Source organism: Triticum dicoccoides, chromosome 1B (assembly GCF_002162155.2).
Source record: "Triticum dicoccoides isolate Atlit2015 ecotype Zavitan chromosome 1B, WEW_v2.0, whole genome shotgun sequence".
NCBI lineage: Eukaryota > Viridiplantae > Streptophyta > Magnoliopsida > Poales > Poaceae > Triticum > Triticum dicoccoides.
In genome coordinates this window covers 552,744,129-552,760,431 of record NC_041381.1, presented here as the reverse complement: position 1 = coordinate 552,760,431, position 16,303 = coordinate 552,744,129, and positions in this window count along the sequence as shown.

Below are 16,303 nucleotides of genomic sequence, written 5' to 3'. Positions count from 1 at the left end.
ATTATTTTGTTTTTTTAATTAAAAAATCGAGGGATACTTACGGGATATGTATCGGCCGTATCAGGGCTGTATCCGTGTATCAGGACACTATCCAGCTGGATACGCGCGTTTTCTGAAGTATCCGCGCAACGTAGTCAACACCATAGACGGTGGAGTCGAAAATAGAGATGCTCGACACCATGATGTGTGGCGCCGGCAGAAAGTGGGCAGATGTGGTTTAAATTTAAAAAGTTCTTGCTCATTTTTCTATGGAAAAACACCCGAAGTCATCAAAGAACTCATGAGACTTCAGTCAGTTATAAGAATAGCCAACCCCGGTCCCTAACAGATCTGATTCATAGCTAGTCAAAATCAGTGGCGGACCCAGAAAAAAAATGAAGGGTGTGCACACTTTAAAAAAACTTCCCACCTAATCCATGTGTCAGACAAAATATGGCAAAATAATAACATGAGTAGCTTAATGCAAATCTCACAACAATTTAGTTCACAAAATATATCTCAAATGTGCTCAATTACAATACGAGTAGTCTTACATGAAAGAAGCACAAGTAGAAAATTACATCACTAGGTAAGTCTATGTTTTTGCATTGCCATGAAAGCATCAACTATGCCATCTTCGCTTACTTCCATGAACACATCCCGTTCAATAAATGTCACCAAGCAATCATTCAAGCGATCATCACTCGTAGTAGTCCTCAACTTATTTTTCACTAGATTCATTGCTGAAAACACTCTTTCAACACTCGCCGTCGCCACCGGTAAAATCAATATCAATTTGATGAGTAAGTAGACCAAATCATAAAGAACATGCTTCTTTGTAGCAACAAGCATAATAGAGAGCTCACCAATATTACTTGCATTTCTAAACCTATCATCTTGTCTCATATCATCAATAAAATTAGTAAGTTGAAATTCTAGCCTTATCAAATCTGTGCTTGAAATGTCCATGGTATAGAATTCAGCAAGTCTCATTACCTTGAGTGCATCATAAGAAGCAAATGAATTGAGGGGATTCAAAGCCGACATGCAAATAAGCAACTCCGTATTAACCTCATCAAACCGATTGTCAAGCTCTTGAATGGTTTGATCAATGACACCAAGATATACTTCTCTTCTATAACGATCATCATTTGTTTGTACTTCATAATACCGACGTGATCTTCAATTAGGCTCATAAATATCCTCCCACAAAGGAACTTGAATGTCATGTTTGTTGCAAAATAAGGTTAGCTTTGCAAGAAAATCTTCCCAGCCATAAGACCTCATGTGTTGCATTCTACTCTTTGCCAAACTAACAAGTGTCATTGCATTGACAATATCTTGATCTCTCTTTTGCAAAGATTTGGACAACTCATTTGTATAGCCAAGAATAACAAGCGTCAAGTGAAGATTGAAAACAAAGTCAAATAATTCAAAGGCTTGAGAAACTCCACGTATTCTTGTCCACTCACTTTTTTATGAAGGATCTTTTCCAATAGCATCAAGTACTTCAAGGATTGTGGAATACATGCTAACAATGTGCATAATGGTTTTGAAATGAGAACCCCAACGAGTGTCGTCGGGTCTAGCTAGTCCCATCTCTTGATTTAGCCCACTTCTACTTTCAATCTCACCCATTTCAAGTGCTTCCAACACCTTTTGAGCTCTAACATCTTGAAGCATGCCATGGCACTTACAAGAAACTCCAACAATATTGAGCAATATTGCTACTCTTCACTCTCATCATGTCCACGAAATGCCAATCCTTGGTTCAAAAGAAACCTCAAGCATCTAAGTGAATAAGTTAGCCTAGCCTTGTACATACGCAAATCCTCTTTATCCACCCTCATAATAATGTTATCAATTGATGGTTGGGGTGTCACAAATAAATTGTACTTCTCTTGAGATTTGTTGTGAAATTAATACCACCAACATGTTTGACCAATGCATCGGGCTTATACCAATTTTTCCAACCACCATTAACAAAGGCATCAGCCCTAGGCCCCCCATTCAATTTCCCTTTGAACAAATAACACACAAAGCAAAATGCTGCCTCATATTTGACACTATATTCTAGCCATTTGTAGGTCTCAAACCAAACAGAGTTGAAGTGTCAATTTTTACCATAGATTTTCCTGACTTGAAAGTTGTGTGCATATGGTTGGACTGCTTGCTTTGCAATGTATCGTCTCCGAACTTCATCTTGATCATCGACATCATACTCTGAAATAGGAATCCTCTCCCCTGGTTCAAGAGGAAGCCTTTGAATATTATATGGCCTTGCACATGGATGTTGGGGTGATACCGCTTCATCTTCACTATCACTTTCAATCTCTGCATCGGAATGGAATGCTTCATTTTCAATATCAACTACAATCTTTGCAGAATGGACTAGAGGTGGAGGAAGGACTGCTTCATCTTCAATATTTGACACTATATCTTCATATTCAGGTTGCTCTTTGGCTGCAGCCTTCTTTTTTTTAGCAGCCTAATAATTCCGGAAAAAGGACTTAATGTCACCATTCCTCTTCATCTTCGGTTCTACAATTACAACAAATAGCACAAAACAAGAATAAGCATCCATACCCAACGTATCGATTGTATACAGTACATGCAAGCAAAAATCGTATACATTCATGTTCATACATCTATACACAATGTCAAATTGAATACAAAATGTTTCAGTTGTAAACAAGTTGACTACACACAAAGCAAACAATCGGTACTAGTGTACTTCATGTTTATCAGTTCATACTTCATACTGTAAGCAAATTGAGTAGTTGACTAAAAAATATGCACACAATGTTCATTAGTTCATACATCCTAACATCCAGTAAGTACTGCATACATCTGACTGTAAGCAAATTAGAAATTAGCTACAAAATCATTCAAAAGAGCTCACCCACTAACTAAGAACTGGCCACTAGGACGAGGGCGTCGGTCGGCTGTGAGGATGAGGCGAAGGGTCGGAGGCGGTAGGCCGGTAGTAGCTGCAGCCTGTAGCTCCTCCTGCTCGGAAGACCGGACCCAGAACGGCGACAACGGTCAGGAATCAAGACGGGAGGCGGGCGCCGTCCCGTGCTTCCTCTGACCGAGAAGGCGAACGGCGGCGCGTCGCTGTGTTCTGTTGGAAGGAGGCCAGGAGCGGCTAGCGGCGGGACGTCCGGGTGGCTGGTGGAGTGGACTAGCGGAGGCGCCAGTGCGTCCTGGCTGCTGGCGGTGGCGCGGCCTGATGGAAGGAGCCGAGCGCCCGAGTGCAGCGGGATGGATTAGGTTGCTCTGCTGCGCTGGCCCTGACTGCTGCCTCTTCTGGGCTCTGGCTCGCTCAACCGCTCACGCGAAGTGGGTTGGGCCTGTGTTGTTTGATTTGGGCCAAAAATACTATATGGTAAAAAATAATTTCTCAAATATCTTGGTGTGCCACGGCACACCTTGCACACGCGCTGGATACGCCAATGGTCAAAATAACATGAATGAATACATGTGAATCACAGATGCATGAGGAAGGGAACATGACGATTCACAGCTAGTCAAATCAAAATAACATCAAATGAATACAAGTGAAGCACAGAAGCGCGAGGAAGGGAACATGTCTTATGGAGATAGTGACTCCGCAGTCGGCACTAACCACTGCTTCTGCACACCTCCCTCCTGAAACTATTTTCATCAAAAATCAAACACAATAGGCTACGCTACAAGGGCGCTCGTTGGGCGTGTACACCTGGCAATTTTACTGTGCCTAGTTTACCGAACGAGAGAAACAAAAGAAAAAACAATTTAGCGGTGAAACCCTAAACCAGCAAGCGAGCGAATCCACTTCGCCCTCTTTCTCTCCCCCACCTTTTCCTCCCTCGCCCAACCGCCACTGTCAGTGTCAAAACCGGTGGATCTCGGGTAGGGGGTCCCGAACTGTGCGTCTAAGGTCGATGGTAACAGGAGACAGGGGACACAATGTTTACCCAGGTTCGGGCCCTCTCTATGGAGGTAATACCCTACTTCCTGCTAGATTGATCTTGATGAATATGAGTATTACAAGAGTTGATCTACCACGAGATCGTAATGGCTAAACCCTAGAAGTCTAGCCTATGAGATTATGATTGTGTATATGCCTCTACGGACTAAGCCCTCCGGTTTATATAGACACCGGAGGGGACTAGGGTTGTACAAAGTCGGTTACAGAGAAAGGAAACTACATATCCGCACACCAAGCTTTCCTTCCATGCCAAGGAGAGTCCCATCCGGACACGGGAAGAAGTCTTTTGTCTTGTATCTTCATAGTCCATCAGTCCGGCCCACATCAACAGTCCGGACACCAGACGACCCCTTAATCCAGGACTCCCTCAGTAGCCCCTGAACCAGGCTTCAATGATAAGGTGTCCGATGCGTAGATTGTCTTCGGCATTGCAAGGCGGGTTCCTCCTTCGAATATTCCAAAATAATCTTCGAACACAAGAATCATGTCCGGCTCTGCAAAACAAATTCCACACTCAACCGTAGAGAGTATAATATTTCACGAGTCCAATCCGCTGACAAATTTTTGGTAGCGTGACATCATGTTGCCGCCCGGCCATTATTCAAACCGTTCTTAGCCTGCCGCTCGAGATGCGGTTTTATTTGCACGTCTTGTCAAAGCAGAGATCGTGTCCCCTTATTGCGGGATTCTCATCAATACGTGGCATGGGTAATCCAACTGTGTCGTTTGCACGACCCTTGGGGAATAGGCGAGTTATAAGGCGAGTGGGGAGGCGTTTGGCATTCACAGCCTTTATAAAGAGATAAGGATTCACCTCTTTCACCCACGCCTTCTCTCTCTCTGCTTTCCCCATTCTCGAGCTCCAGCACCCAAGTTCTCATCTTTTCCTTCCCAAAAGAGCACTCCCACCATGTCTGGATCTGGAGCGCGGGGCAAGTGGATGGGCTCCACCGTCAAGGAGAAGGACATCATTTAGCTCCGGGAGGCTCGATATCTGGCTAAGGAGATCGCCCACCGGCTTCCCACCAAGGGACATATTGTCCCTACTCCGGAGCCCCATGAGAGGGTTGCATTTCTCCCACACTTCGTCCGCGGGCCGGGATTTCCTCTCCACCCATTCGTCCGTGGACTCATGTTCTACCACGTGCTGGATTTCCATGATCTGGCCCCCAACTCCATCCTCAACATCTCGGCATTGATTGTCGTGTGTGAGGCCTTCCTCCACATCCCACCCAACTTCAGATTATGGCTGAAGATCTTCAATGTGAAGCCGAAGGTGGTGAGTGGCCAACACGCAGAGTGCAGAGCTGCCATGGTGGGCAAGATGCCCAACGTCACTTGGCTCGAAGGCTCCTTTGTGGAGACTATAAAGGGGTGGCAGAAGTCGTGGTTCTACATCACGGAGCCGCGCGGGACCAACTGGGCGGCGGCTTCCGCATTTCGGCCTGGAGCCCCGATGCGGCTCCTCCTGGCCAGAGAAGGGCCTGGACTGGTCTTCATCGGATGAGCTGTCAGTGCTTCAATGGTGCATACAGAGCATGATAAACAAGAATATCAAGCTCGTAAATGTGATCCAGGTGATGCTGATTCGCCGGATCCTTCCGTTCCAGCGTCGGACTTGCTATTTGTGGGAGTATGAAGCGGCCAAGCACCAGACCTTGCTGCGGTTCTTTGACACTACACACGAAGACATTTGGAAGGTGCTCTTCAAGGCCAACGAGACGCGACCGGACACCAATGAGGACCGTGGGCATGATTTGGCCCGACCCGCTAATCCGGTAAATGTTTTCATGTTTTCAAGGTGTTTCCTTTACTTGCATATTCAAGGAAGATGCCTAAGCCTTCCTATTAACTTTTCAGTCCTGGACAAAGAAGGCGGAGCGGATTCACTGTCCGGCTCCGCTGCCCGAATACTCAGAAATCCCGCTTCTGACGAAGATGCTGGTTCTGGTGCCCTTTCAAGCGCCGAGAAGAAGGCCAAGAAGAAGGCCAAGGGGACCAGGGGCGGTCTCCGTCGCGAGGGTACTTCGGACGTGACGTCCGAAGACGCTGAGGTTCACTCCTCCGCCCCCAAGGATGACGAGGAAGAGGAGGAAGAAGAAGAAGAAAGCCATTCCCCCTGTGGGGGAGGGGGAGAAGAGGACGGCCTCCACGCGTTTGGAGGCCGAAGCGTCTAAGATGGGGAAAGCTTCCCTTTCGGACGACTCCACCGCGGCCACCGACAGTAGCTCGGAATGGACTCACAGGGTGATGCCCCTGGCCAAATCGTGAGTACTAAAAACCCCGGGCACGTTCATATATCCGGCCTCACTACTGTATAGTATTAACATGTTGAATCACGTGTTTGTAGTCCAGCTCAGTCCAGCCTCGAGCGATCCTCATCGGAGGATTCGCTGGACCCGGAGGCGATGGATAGCGGGACCCTTCCAGCGGCCTCCTCTCCCAAGGACATAGATAACAACGAGGTGTCGTCCCAAAAGATCCCAGGCTAGGGACAGACTCAGGAGGCCGTCAGGGTGGTGCCATAGGGTAAAACCTTGGCAGCCCGACACATGGGGGAGCAAACCCCTATGGATACTGACGATGGGGGCCATATCGAATTTGGCCCCCAGTGGAATACAATTCTGGAGACCCATACAGCTCCGGAATCACGCAAGCAACCTCTATCAAGAGAAGGGGGTGCGCCTATTCCACCAGTGACCTTTGTCCATCCAGAGGCACCGGATACTTTGCTGGAAGCACTGCAAGGCGCTTCCATCGTTGAAGAGCACCGTACCCTTATGGGCACAGTGATTGAGAAGATTTAGTCCGCGAAAAGCGGGCTGACCAAAGCCTGCACAAGCCTTCTAACATGCTTTGAGGTAAGCAACACAATTATATATAGAAAGAATGTCACAGTATAGACAGTAGCCCCTGATACACTGTCTGGTGTTTGAAAAGAAAAGCCGGACAGAGGATCAAACAAGTTTCGCTGGAGACTAACTATGAAATGTCTATGTGAATAAGCAGGCGCCGTTACTGGCTGCCACCTCCCATGCTGCTGAGGTCTCCGGACTAAAGCAGAGTCTGGAGCGGACCGAGGAAGAGCTCGGCCGCGTGACGAAACAGCTGGAGGATAACCAAGGTATGTAATAACCTTGTCTATATTCAGGAAGGATGAATAATTTGTTCTGAGTAAAAAATTTCATGATATTTATTAGGAGCGGCGACCGAGGTGGAGGCTCACAAGAAGGCGCTAGCCGAGGTCGAGGAGAAGGCAGCCAAGGAACGATCTGCTCGTAAAAATCATGAGGCCAGGGTCAGTGAGGTCCAGCAAGAGCTCCAGGACACCATGAAAATTTGCGAGTCCTTGGAGCGCAATATTGCGGATCAAGAGTCCAAACTCACCAAGTTCCGTCAAATCGCACACGATGCCCGGGTTGAAGCCCAGGGCACCCTCCAGGAAATCCAGGAGGCCGGAAAAGTTGCGGCGGGTAAGGCCTTTATTATGCAGAGCAAATAAGTGAAGAAAAGGTTCTGCTTACTGACACGAATTTGTAGTTCTCCAGGGGCGTTTGCGGATCTGCCGCGCAGCGTTAGACACTGCAGAATTCTTCCAAGCAGAAGAGGGGAGCTCTACGAAGAAGTTGTTTTGGTCACAATACCTTACGCTAGAACATCTGGTGCCCTTTAGCGATCAGCTAAAACAGCTGGTCGAACTGCATAGGGCGGCCGAACTAGCCATGAAGAATTTAATAATCCGGCTATGGCCTGCCGAAGCCATACCTAGCAGCTACTTCGGACTCGTGAATCGGCTGTTCAATGCCTGCCCTCGGCTTGATGCCATCAGGTGGTTGGTCTGCATCAAAGGCGCGCGAATGGCCTCCGCCCGAGTCAAGATGCATTGGGCAAAGATGGACGTTGTGAAGCTTGCGACCGTGTAACATCCCAAATTTTCAATTTGGCATGTTATATACTAGATCATCACAGCATATCATATTTTATTACATTTTTGGTTGATCCTCAAAATTCCACGCAACTCAAGGACCCGTGGAGAGAGTTGGGGATTTTATTATTTTCATATTTGAGTTTTCTCAAAATTTGGAAAGAGGATCGTTTGGTTTTAATTATTTTTCTCTCCGTATATTTCATTTGCAAAATAAAAGAGAGGGAATAAAAGGACATTCCCAAAATAAATGAAATACTAGAGGAAAAATATTAAAACCAAATAAGTATTTTATTGGTAGTTTTATTGCAATTTTATTTGAATTAGAAAAATTACACGTTTTCAAAATTGCATTTTTGGGCCAAGAAAATGTTCCTCGTTTCTAAATATTTATTTAGATGGTGAAAATTTATTTTGGCATTTTTAGTTTTTTATTTTATTTACTAGGATTTTTTTAGTTTCGGCGGAATTGTTTAAAAAAATCTGTTCGCGCGCCCGACTGGGCCAGCGGCCCAGCCGAGCCGGGCCGGCCTTCGCCGCGTAGCCGCCTCGCCCGACCGACTCCGATCAGGAGTTCTGCCGGAGTACACCGCCGCCGCCGCCGAGTCCGAGGAGGACTCCTCCTCCTCGACCCCTCCTCCAAGCCGTTCGGAGCCCCTCCCTCCTTAAATACCCACCCCACGACCTCTCACCACCACCACCACCCGACGCCACCGCCGCCTCCCCGGAACCACGCCGCCGCCCGCAAGCCGCCGCTGCGCCGATGCACCTCGCCGTTGCCCCACCGCCCGGAGCCCCGCCGCCGCAAGACGACCCCGCCGGAGCCGCCCCGCCTCGCCGGAGCCTCGCCAGAGGTAGCAACCGTCGCCGTCACCGATTCGTTTTTTTAAGAACCACTCGTTTTTTTAGAAAACTTGGTTTATTTTTTTTAGAATAGATCGGTTCGGTTTTCTCGGTTTACCTAAATAGCGGGTGTTCGTCCATACGTTCATTTTAACAAATGGTGTTCACCCATTAGCCCCAGACAGCGAACGTTCGTTCGTTAGCCTGTTCGTCAAATTTTCTTTTCCAGGGTTTTTCGTGATTATTTTCGATCGAGATTTCAGCCCGAAACTTAGTTTTAGTTTATCTTTTCGCTCATTTATCGGAATTAGGCGATTCAAGCGCCTAGTTCTTCGTTTCGAAGCCCTCTTTCTATTGCACCAACTTGAATAAGATTTTGGTACTGTAAAAACTTGACCTAAGTCCAGATTAGTAAACAGATCTTGTTTCTTTCGCAGTTTGAGTTTCGTTGCTTCGTTTTATTTGATTCTTTTTGCAAACCGGAGTTCTTAAGTTGAACTTTCAGGTTAGATCTCTTATTTGAGTTTTACCCGTGCTTGTAGTTGAGTGCTTATTGTATGCTTGTTTGTTTGCGATAGAGTACCCGGAGTGCAAAGCGTGCTACTACGAGTCTCTAGGTTTGACGGAGCATCATCAAGGCAAGTAACACTTTGATCATACCTCTTTACTACCCAGTTTTATTGCATTAGATCAATCCTAAAAAAATTGCATGGTTAGGATCTGATTAATATGTGGGTTTCGGGAAGTAGATGAGGTAGTACCTATTCACCTGTTTATTACCAAACCTTTGGGAGTTACTTCTGCGTTATGCTTATATTGCTATGCTATGCTAGTAGACGTGGATTGGGTGAGTGTATCCATGCAGATGTGAGTATTGTTAATTAATGGTTAACTTAAGGTGGCAACTTAAATACACATTTGGGTGGATTGAGGCACCTTGGGAACCCAGTGTTGCCTGTTTTTTTTGGAAATCCCGGGGTACCATGTGATTTTTCTATGGACCGCCACCCAGGCTCAAAGGGATCATAAGATTATCCATGCTAGAAACTTCCGTGTGCAGCCACGCGCTATTATGGGCTCTAGCATAGTTGAGTATGTTGTGTGACCTTCTTCAGTGGTAGACTAGCAGATGTAGGGGATGTAGGTTGGTACTGTCTACCCAGAGTAAGGAGTTAATGCTTCTGAAAGACTGTCTCGGTCATCCCTTTCTCAAACATCATGCAGTGCAAGAAATCCAATAGAGGAGATCGAGTCTTGTGGGGAAAAGTTTGCAAACCTCTGCAGAGTGTACAAACTAATCATGGTTAGCCGTGTCCCCGATTATGGACATCTTGAGTATCTGGTTCTTGGATTATCATGTTGATCTCATCACTCTTAATATAATTTGATTTGGGTTTAATGATGATGCTTAATTGGGTTTGAGTTGGGTGAACCTTCTCAATGTTTAACAACCACCATGATAGTTAAATAAAATCTATTCCTTTGTTGTAGGGAAAAATTGGCTTTATGCAAAACTGAAACCATAGAGCTTTAAACCAGCCATATTGCATGTAGTGATAGTAATTATTCTGTTCATTTCTCTATGTGTTACATTGCCAGCATATTCCATGTGCTGACCCATTTTCGGGCTGCAACGTTCATGTTGCAGACTTTTCAGACGACGAGTAAGGTGCCTTAGGTCGTGATCTTTCACTCAGTGATGCCGTTGGAGTTGATGGACTCACTTTATCTTCCAAGCCTTCCGCCGTTATCGTTTTAGATGGCCTAAGCCATATTTATTGTAATAAGTTCTCTTTTGAGACATTCGATGTAATAAGTGTGTGATTGCTACTCTATTATAAATCCTTAAGTACTGTGCATGTCAGCATTACCGATCCAAGGATGACACTGATGCACAGAGATCGGACTGTTTGAGGTCTGGTCGCTACAAAATGGTATCAGAGCACACGCTTACTGTAGGACGCGACCACTAAGCTAAAGCCCTAGATCACTACTCTCTTCTCATTTCTGACTCCTCTCCCTTTTCTACTCTATAGGATGGCGGATGCAAGGAACAAGTTCGCGCAACCAGATGAAGATACACCTTTTGGACGACACTTGAAGGAAGTCACTAGGTACCTGAGCATAGGAATACCCAGCTTCACCAGGACCTACATCGCCACTATGCCAGAAAAAGAGCGTTGGATGATTCAAGTTCAAGTTCTAGGAAGGACGTTCATGCCAGTCACTAAGCCCATAGAGTTTTACTTTGATGCACCAACCTGGAGTTTAGGAAAGAGCATGGCAGCCTACATCGCCATGGGACGCATTGGAGAAGTTTACCACAAGGATCTCAAGGATACTATCTACCAGATTTGTGGGCGCCGAGATGAGCAATGGGAGATGATCAGCACCAGGAAGGACAGGTCCATTGCAGCTTTTATCCAGGAGTTAAACTAGCACATTCGTCACCAGGAGAACCAGATGCGCACCGACATGATAGATCAGAAGAAGGCCATGACCAAGATTTTGGAGCTGGAAGAAGAACTCAAGTCTACACACGATGGAGCTAGGAGTGTTCATGGGAGACCCCGCGCCAGGAGGAGAAGACGATGATTCCACTTGTCTAGAGATCTACATCATAATCGATGACACCGACTCGGACCCCGACGATAGCGATGATGCCTATGTTGATGAAGCTGGAGCAGATATCATGGAGTCTTCCACTGATCAAACTTTCTAGTCGACCGCCATATCAGCAGTAGTATTTCCCTCATGTTTATAGTATAGTCCAAGCACTTTTGTAACGATAGTAGACTGATTGTATGCCCTTGTTTGAATTGATTGAAGTGATATTGATTGTGTTTGTCTCATGAGCATATGGGTAGTATTTTCCTTCTAGACCTCATTCTATTCTGTTTTCTCACCTTTTCGAAACCCATCAGATGCCTCCGAGACGTGACAATGGATTTGCTTTCCCACCGGAACTCACCCAGTTGATACAACAACAGAATACCCTGATGTAGCTGCTAGTACAGAATCAGAACCAAGGCAACAACAACAACAACCCACCACCACCACCACCTGTTGATCACTTAGCCCGTTTCTTAAGGCTGAATTCGTTGGTGTTTTCCAGTAGCACCGAGCCGATAGTTGCAGATGATTGGCTCTGCAATATTGGAAGGGAGTTGGCCACTGCAGGATGCACATATGTGGAGAGAGTGCGTTTTTCCGCATACCAGCTTGATGGACCCGCATCATCATGGTGGGATAATTTCACAGCCACTTACCCCATTGACACTATCACATGGGATCAGTTTCAGCAGGCGTTCTGCACTGCCCATGTTTCAGCAGGAGCTATGGCCATGAAGAAGCGCGAGTTTCACAACTTGCGCCAAGGAGGACGCATAGTAGGCCAGTATGTGGATGACTTTAGTAAGCTAGCACGTTATGCCCCTGATGATGTTGCTGCAGACGCTGCTAAGCAGGAGAAGTTTCTGGAGGGACTGAATGTGAACTGAGCATGCAATTGATGGTGGAAAACTTCAACAACTACCAGGAGTTGGTAGATAGAGCGCTCATGATTGAGGGAAAGCAGCAGCAGATAGACAGTCACAAGAGGAAGTATGCCAAAGGGAAGTACAACTCGGGAGCTCAGCAGAAACCCCGTTTTACCCCAAACTCAGGAGGACACATGCACCATAACCATGGAGGTCATAATTCCAATGGAGGGATTCCGCATAACCATAGTGGCCCCAAGAATGGGAATGGGAATGGAGGAAGCAACGATCAGAACCGTTCCAACCCAGCAACGCCCACCAAGAAGGATCTAAGTCACATTACTTGCTACAAGTGCCAGAAGGCTGGACATTATGCAAATGAATGTCCCGACGCTAAGAATGGAAATGGCAATGGAAGCTCTGGGAAGAAGCCCAACCCTTTAAATAGGGGACAAGTGAACCACGTTAGCGTGGAGGAGGTTGAAGCACAGCCGGATGCAGTAATAGGTAAGTTTTTGGTTAAGTCATTTACTGCAATCATTCTCTTTGATACTGGTGCATCACATTCATACATATCAAGGGGATTTGTGGATAAGTTTAAACTGCCAACCCAAGCCCTTAGGTCACCCATGTTAGTAACCTCGCCAGGAGCAGAGTATATGGCTAGTCAATGGTGTGATCGGTTACCATTAAGGATTGGTAACTATGTGTTTCCCTCAGACATAATAGTATTGGAGTCATAAGGACTGTATGTGATATTAGGCATGGATGGGCTATCGAAGTATGGAGGGAACATTGATTGTGCGGGTAAGTCGATTTTGCTCACCACCCCAGAAGGAAGAAGGATTAAGTATGTATCCCAGCATGTGCCAAAGAGGACTCAAGTGAATTCCCTATCAGGAGTTGTACAAGAGGAAGTACCAGTGATGAAGGATTTTCCTGACGTATTTCCAGAGGAGTTGCCAGGCATGCCACCAGATAGAGACATTGAGTTTTTGATTGAGCTTTTGCCAGGCACAGGGCCAATATCTAAGAGACCGTACAGGATGCCCGCAAAGGATTTGGAGGAAATTAAGAAGCAGATTAAGGAGTTACTGGATAAAGGCTATATCCGCCCAAGTTCTTCACCTTGGGGATCACCAGTGCTTTTAGTGGAGAAGAAGGATGGATCGTTGAGGATGGTTGTTGATTATCGTGGATTGAATGAAGTGACGATCAAGAACAAGTACCCACTGCCGATGATCGATGATCTGTTTGACCAATTGCAAGGAGCTAAAGTGTTTTCCAAGATTGATATGCGGCCAGGATACCACAAGATGAAGATTCGAGAGCAGGATATACCTAAGACAGCTTTTACCACAAGGTACGGGCTATATGAGTATACCGTTATGTCATTTGGTCTGACTAACGCGCCTGCCTATTTCATGAACATGATGAACAAAGTGTTTATGGAGTTCTTGGATAAGTTCGTCGTGGTGTTCATTGATGACATATTAGTCTACTCGAAGAATGAAGAAGAGCATAAGGAGCATTTGTGTTTGGTACTTGGAAAGCTCAGAGAACATCAGTTATATGCCAAGTTCAGCAAGTGTGAATTTTGGTTGAAGGAAGTTGGATTCCTCGGACATGTTATATCCCGAGAAGGAACAGCCGTAGACCCCACCAAGGTTGTCATCGTGACAAATTGGGAAGCACCCACGTCAGTTGGAGAGATCCAGAGTTTTCTGGGACTCGCAGGATACTACAGGAGGTTCATTGAGAATTTCTCCAAGATTGCAAAGCCCATGACGGAGTTGCTGAAGAAGGACACCAAGTTCAAATGGACTAGTGAATGTGAGACCAGTTTTCAGGAGTTGAAGAAACGCTTGGTTACAACTCCAATGTTGATTCTTCTAGATCAATGGAAGGATTATCAAGTGTATTACGACGCTTCAAGTCGAGGACCTGGAGCAGTACTTATGCAGGATGGAAGAGTTGTTTCTTGTGCCTCGCGTCAGCTTAAACCCCATGAGCTAAATTATGCTACACACGATTTGGAGTTAGCAGCTGTAGTACATGCCTTGAAGATGTGGAGACATTTTCTCATCGGAAATCATTGTGAGGTATACACGGATCACAAGAGTTTGAACTATATCTTCACACAAAAGGAGTTAAATCTCAGGCAACGGAGATGGTTGGAACTCATCAAAGATTATGATATGAAGCTGCATTATCACCTCGGGAAGGCTAAAGTCGTAGCCGATGCGTTGAGTCGCAAGAGCCATGTCAATACACTCATGACCAAAGAGTTACCCAAGGAGTTAGCAGAGGATCTTCGTGAGCTATGTTTGGAGATAGTTCCGAGAGGCTATGTAGCAGCATTCGAAGTTCAGTCTACTTTGATGGCTAAGATCAGATAAGCTCAGAAGGCGGACAAGGAGATTGCCGAGATAAAGGAAAGGATGAGCAAGGGAAAGGCTAAGGGATTTCGTGAGGATGAGCACGATACCTTATGGTTTGAGGACCGTGTATATGTTCCAAATGATCCGGAGTTTCGGAAGTTGATTTTGCAAGAGGCCCATGATTCACCGTATTCGATTCACCCAGGAAATACAAAGATTGTTGGGGAACGTATCAGAAATTCAAAAAAATTCCTACGTGTCACCAAGATCTATCTATGGAGAAACCAGCAACGAGGGGAAGGAGAGTGCATCTACATACCCTTGTAGATCGCTAAGCGGAAGCGTTCAAGAGAATGGGGTTGAAGGAGTCATACTCGTCGTGATCCAAATCACCGGAGATCCTAGTGCCGAACGGACGGCACCTCCGCGTTCAACACACGTACAGCCCAGTGACGTCTCCCATGCCTTGATCCAGCAAGGAGAGAGGGAGAGGTTGGGGAAGACTCCATCCAGTAGCAGCACAACAGCGTGGTGGTGGTGGAGGAGCGTGGTGATCCAGTAGGGCTTCGCCAAGCACCGCGAGATATGAGGAGAAAGAGAGGTAGGGCTGCGCCAACATGAAAAGAACTTCGTGTGTTGGGCTGCTCCTTTGCCTCCACTATATATAGGGGGAGAGGGGGGGCTGCGCCCCCACCTAGGGTTCCACCCTAGGGGCGGCGGCCAGCCCAAGATCCCATCTGAGGGGCGGCCAAGGGGTGGAGAGGGGAAACTTGCCCCCCAAGTTAGGTGGGTGCGCCCCCCTCCCCAAACCCTAGGCGCCTTGGGCCCTTGTGGGGGGGCGCACCAGCCCACCTGGGGCTTGTCCCCTCCCACACTTGGCCCATGCAGCCCTCCGGGGATGGTGCCCCCACTTGGTGGACCCCCGGGACCCTCTCGGTGGTCTCGGTACGTTACCGATAAAACCCAAAACTTTTCCGGTGACCAAAACAAGACTTCCCATATATAAATCTTTACCTCCGGACCACTCCGGAACTCCTCGTGACGTCCGGGATCTCATCCGGGACTCCGAACAACATTCGGTAACCACATACAAACTTCCTTTATAACCCTAGCGTCATCGAACCTTAAGTGTGTAGACCCTACGGGTTCGGGAACTATGCAAACATGATCGAGACGTTCTCCGGTCAATAACCAACAGTGGGATCTGGATACCTATGTTGGCTCCCACATGTTCCACGATGATCTCATCGGATGAACCATGATGTCAAGGACTCAATCAATCCCGTATACAATTCCCTTTGTCTAGCGGTATTGTACTTGCCCGAGATTCGATCGTCGGTATGCCGATACCTTGTTCAATCTCGTTACCGGCAAGTCTCTTTACTCGTTCCGTAACACATCATCCCGTGATCAACCCCTTGGTCACATTGTGCACATTATGATGATGTCCTACCGAGTGGGCCCAGAGTTACCTCTCCGTTAACCGGAGTGACAAATCCCAGTCTCGATTCGTGCCAACCCAACAGACACTTTCGGAGATACCTGTAGTGCACCTTTATAGCCACCCAGTTACGTTGTGACGTTTGGTGCACCCAAAGCATTCCTACGGTATCCGGGAGTTGCACAATCTCATGGTCTAAGGAAATGATACTTGACATTAGAAAAGCTTTAGCATACGAACTACGATCTTTGTGCTAGGCTTAGGATTGGGTCTTGTCCATCA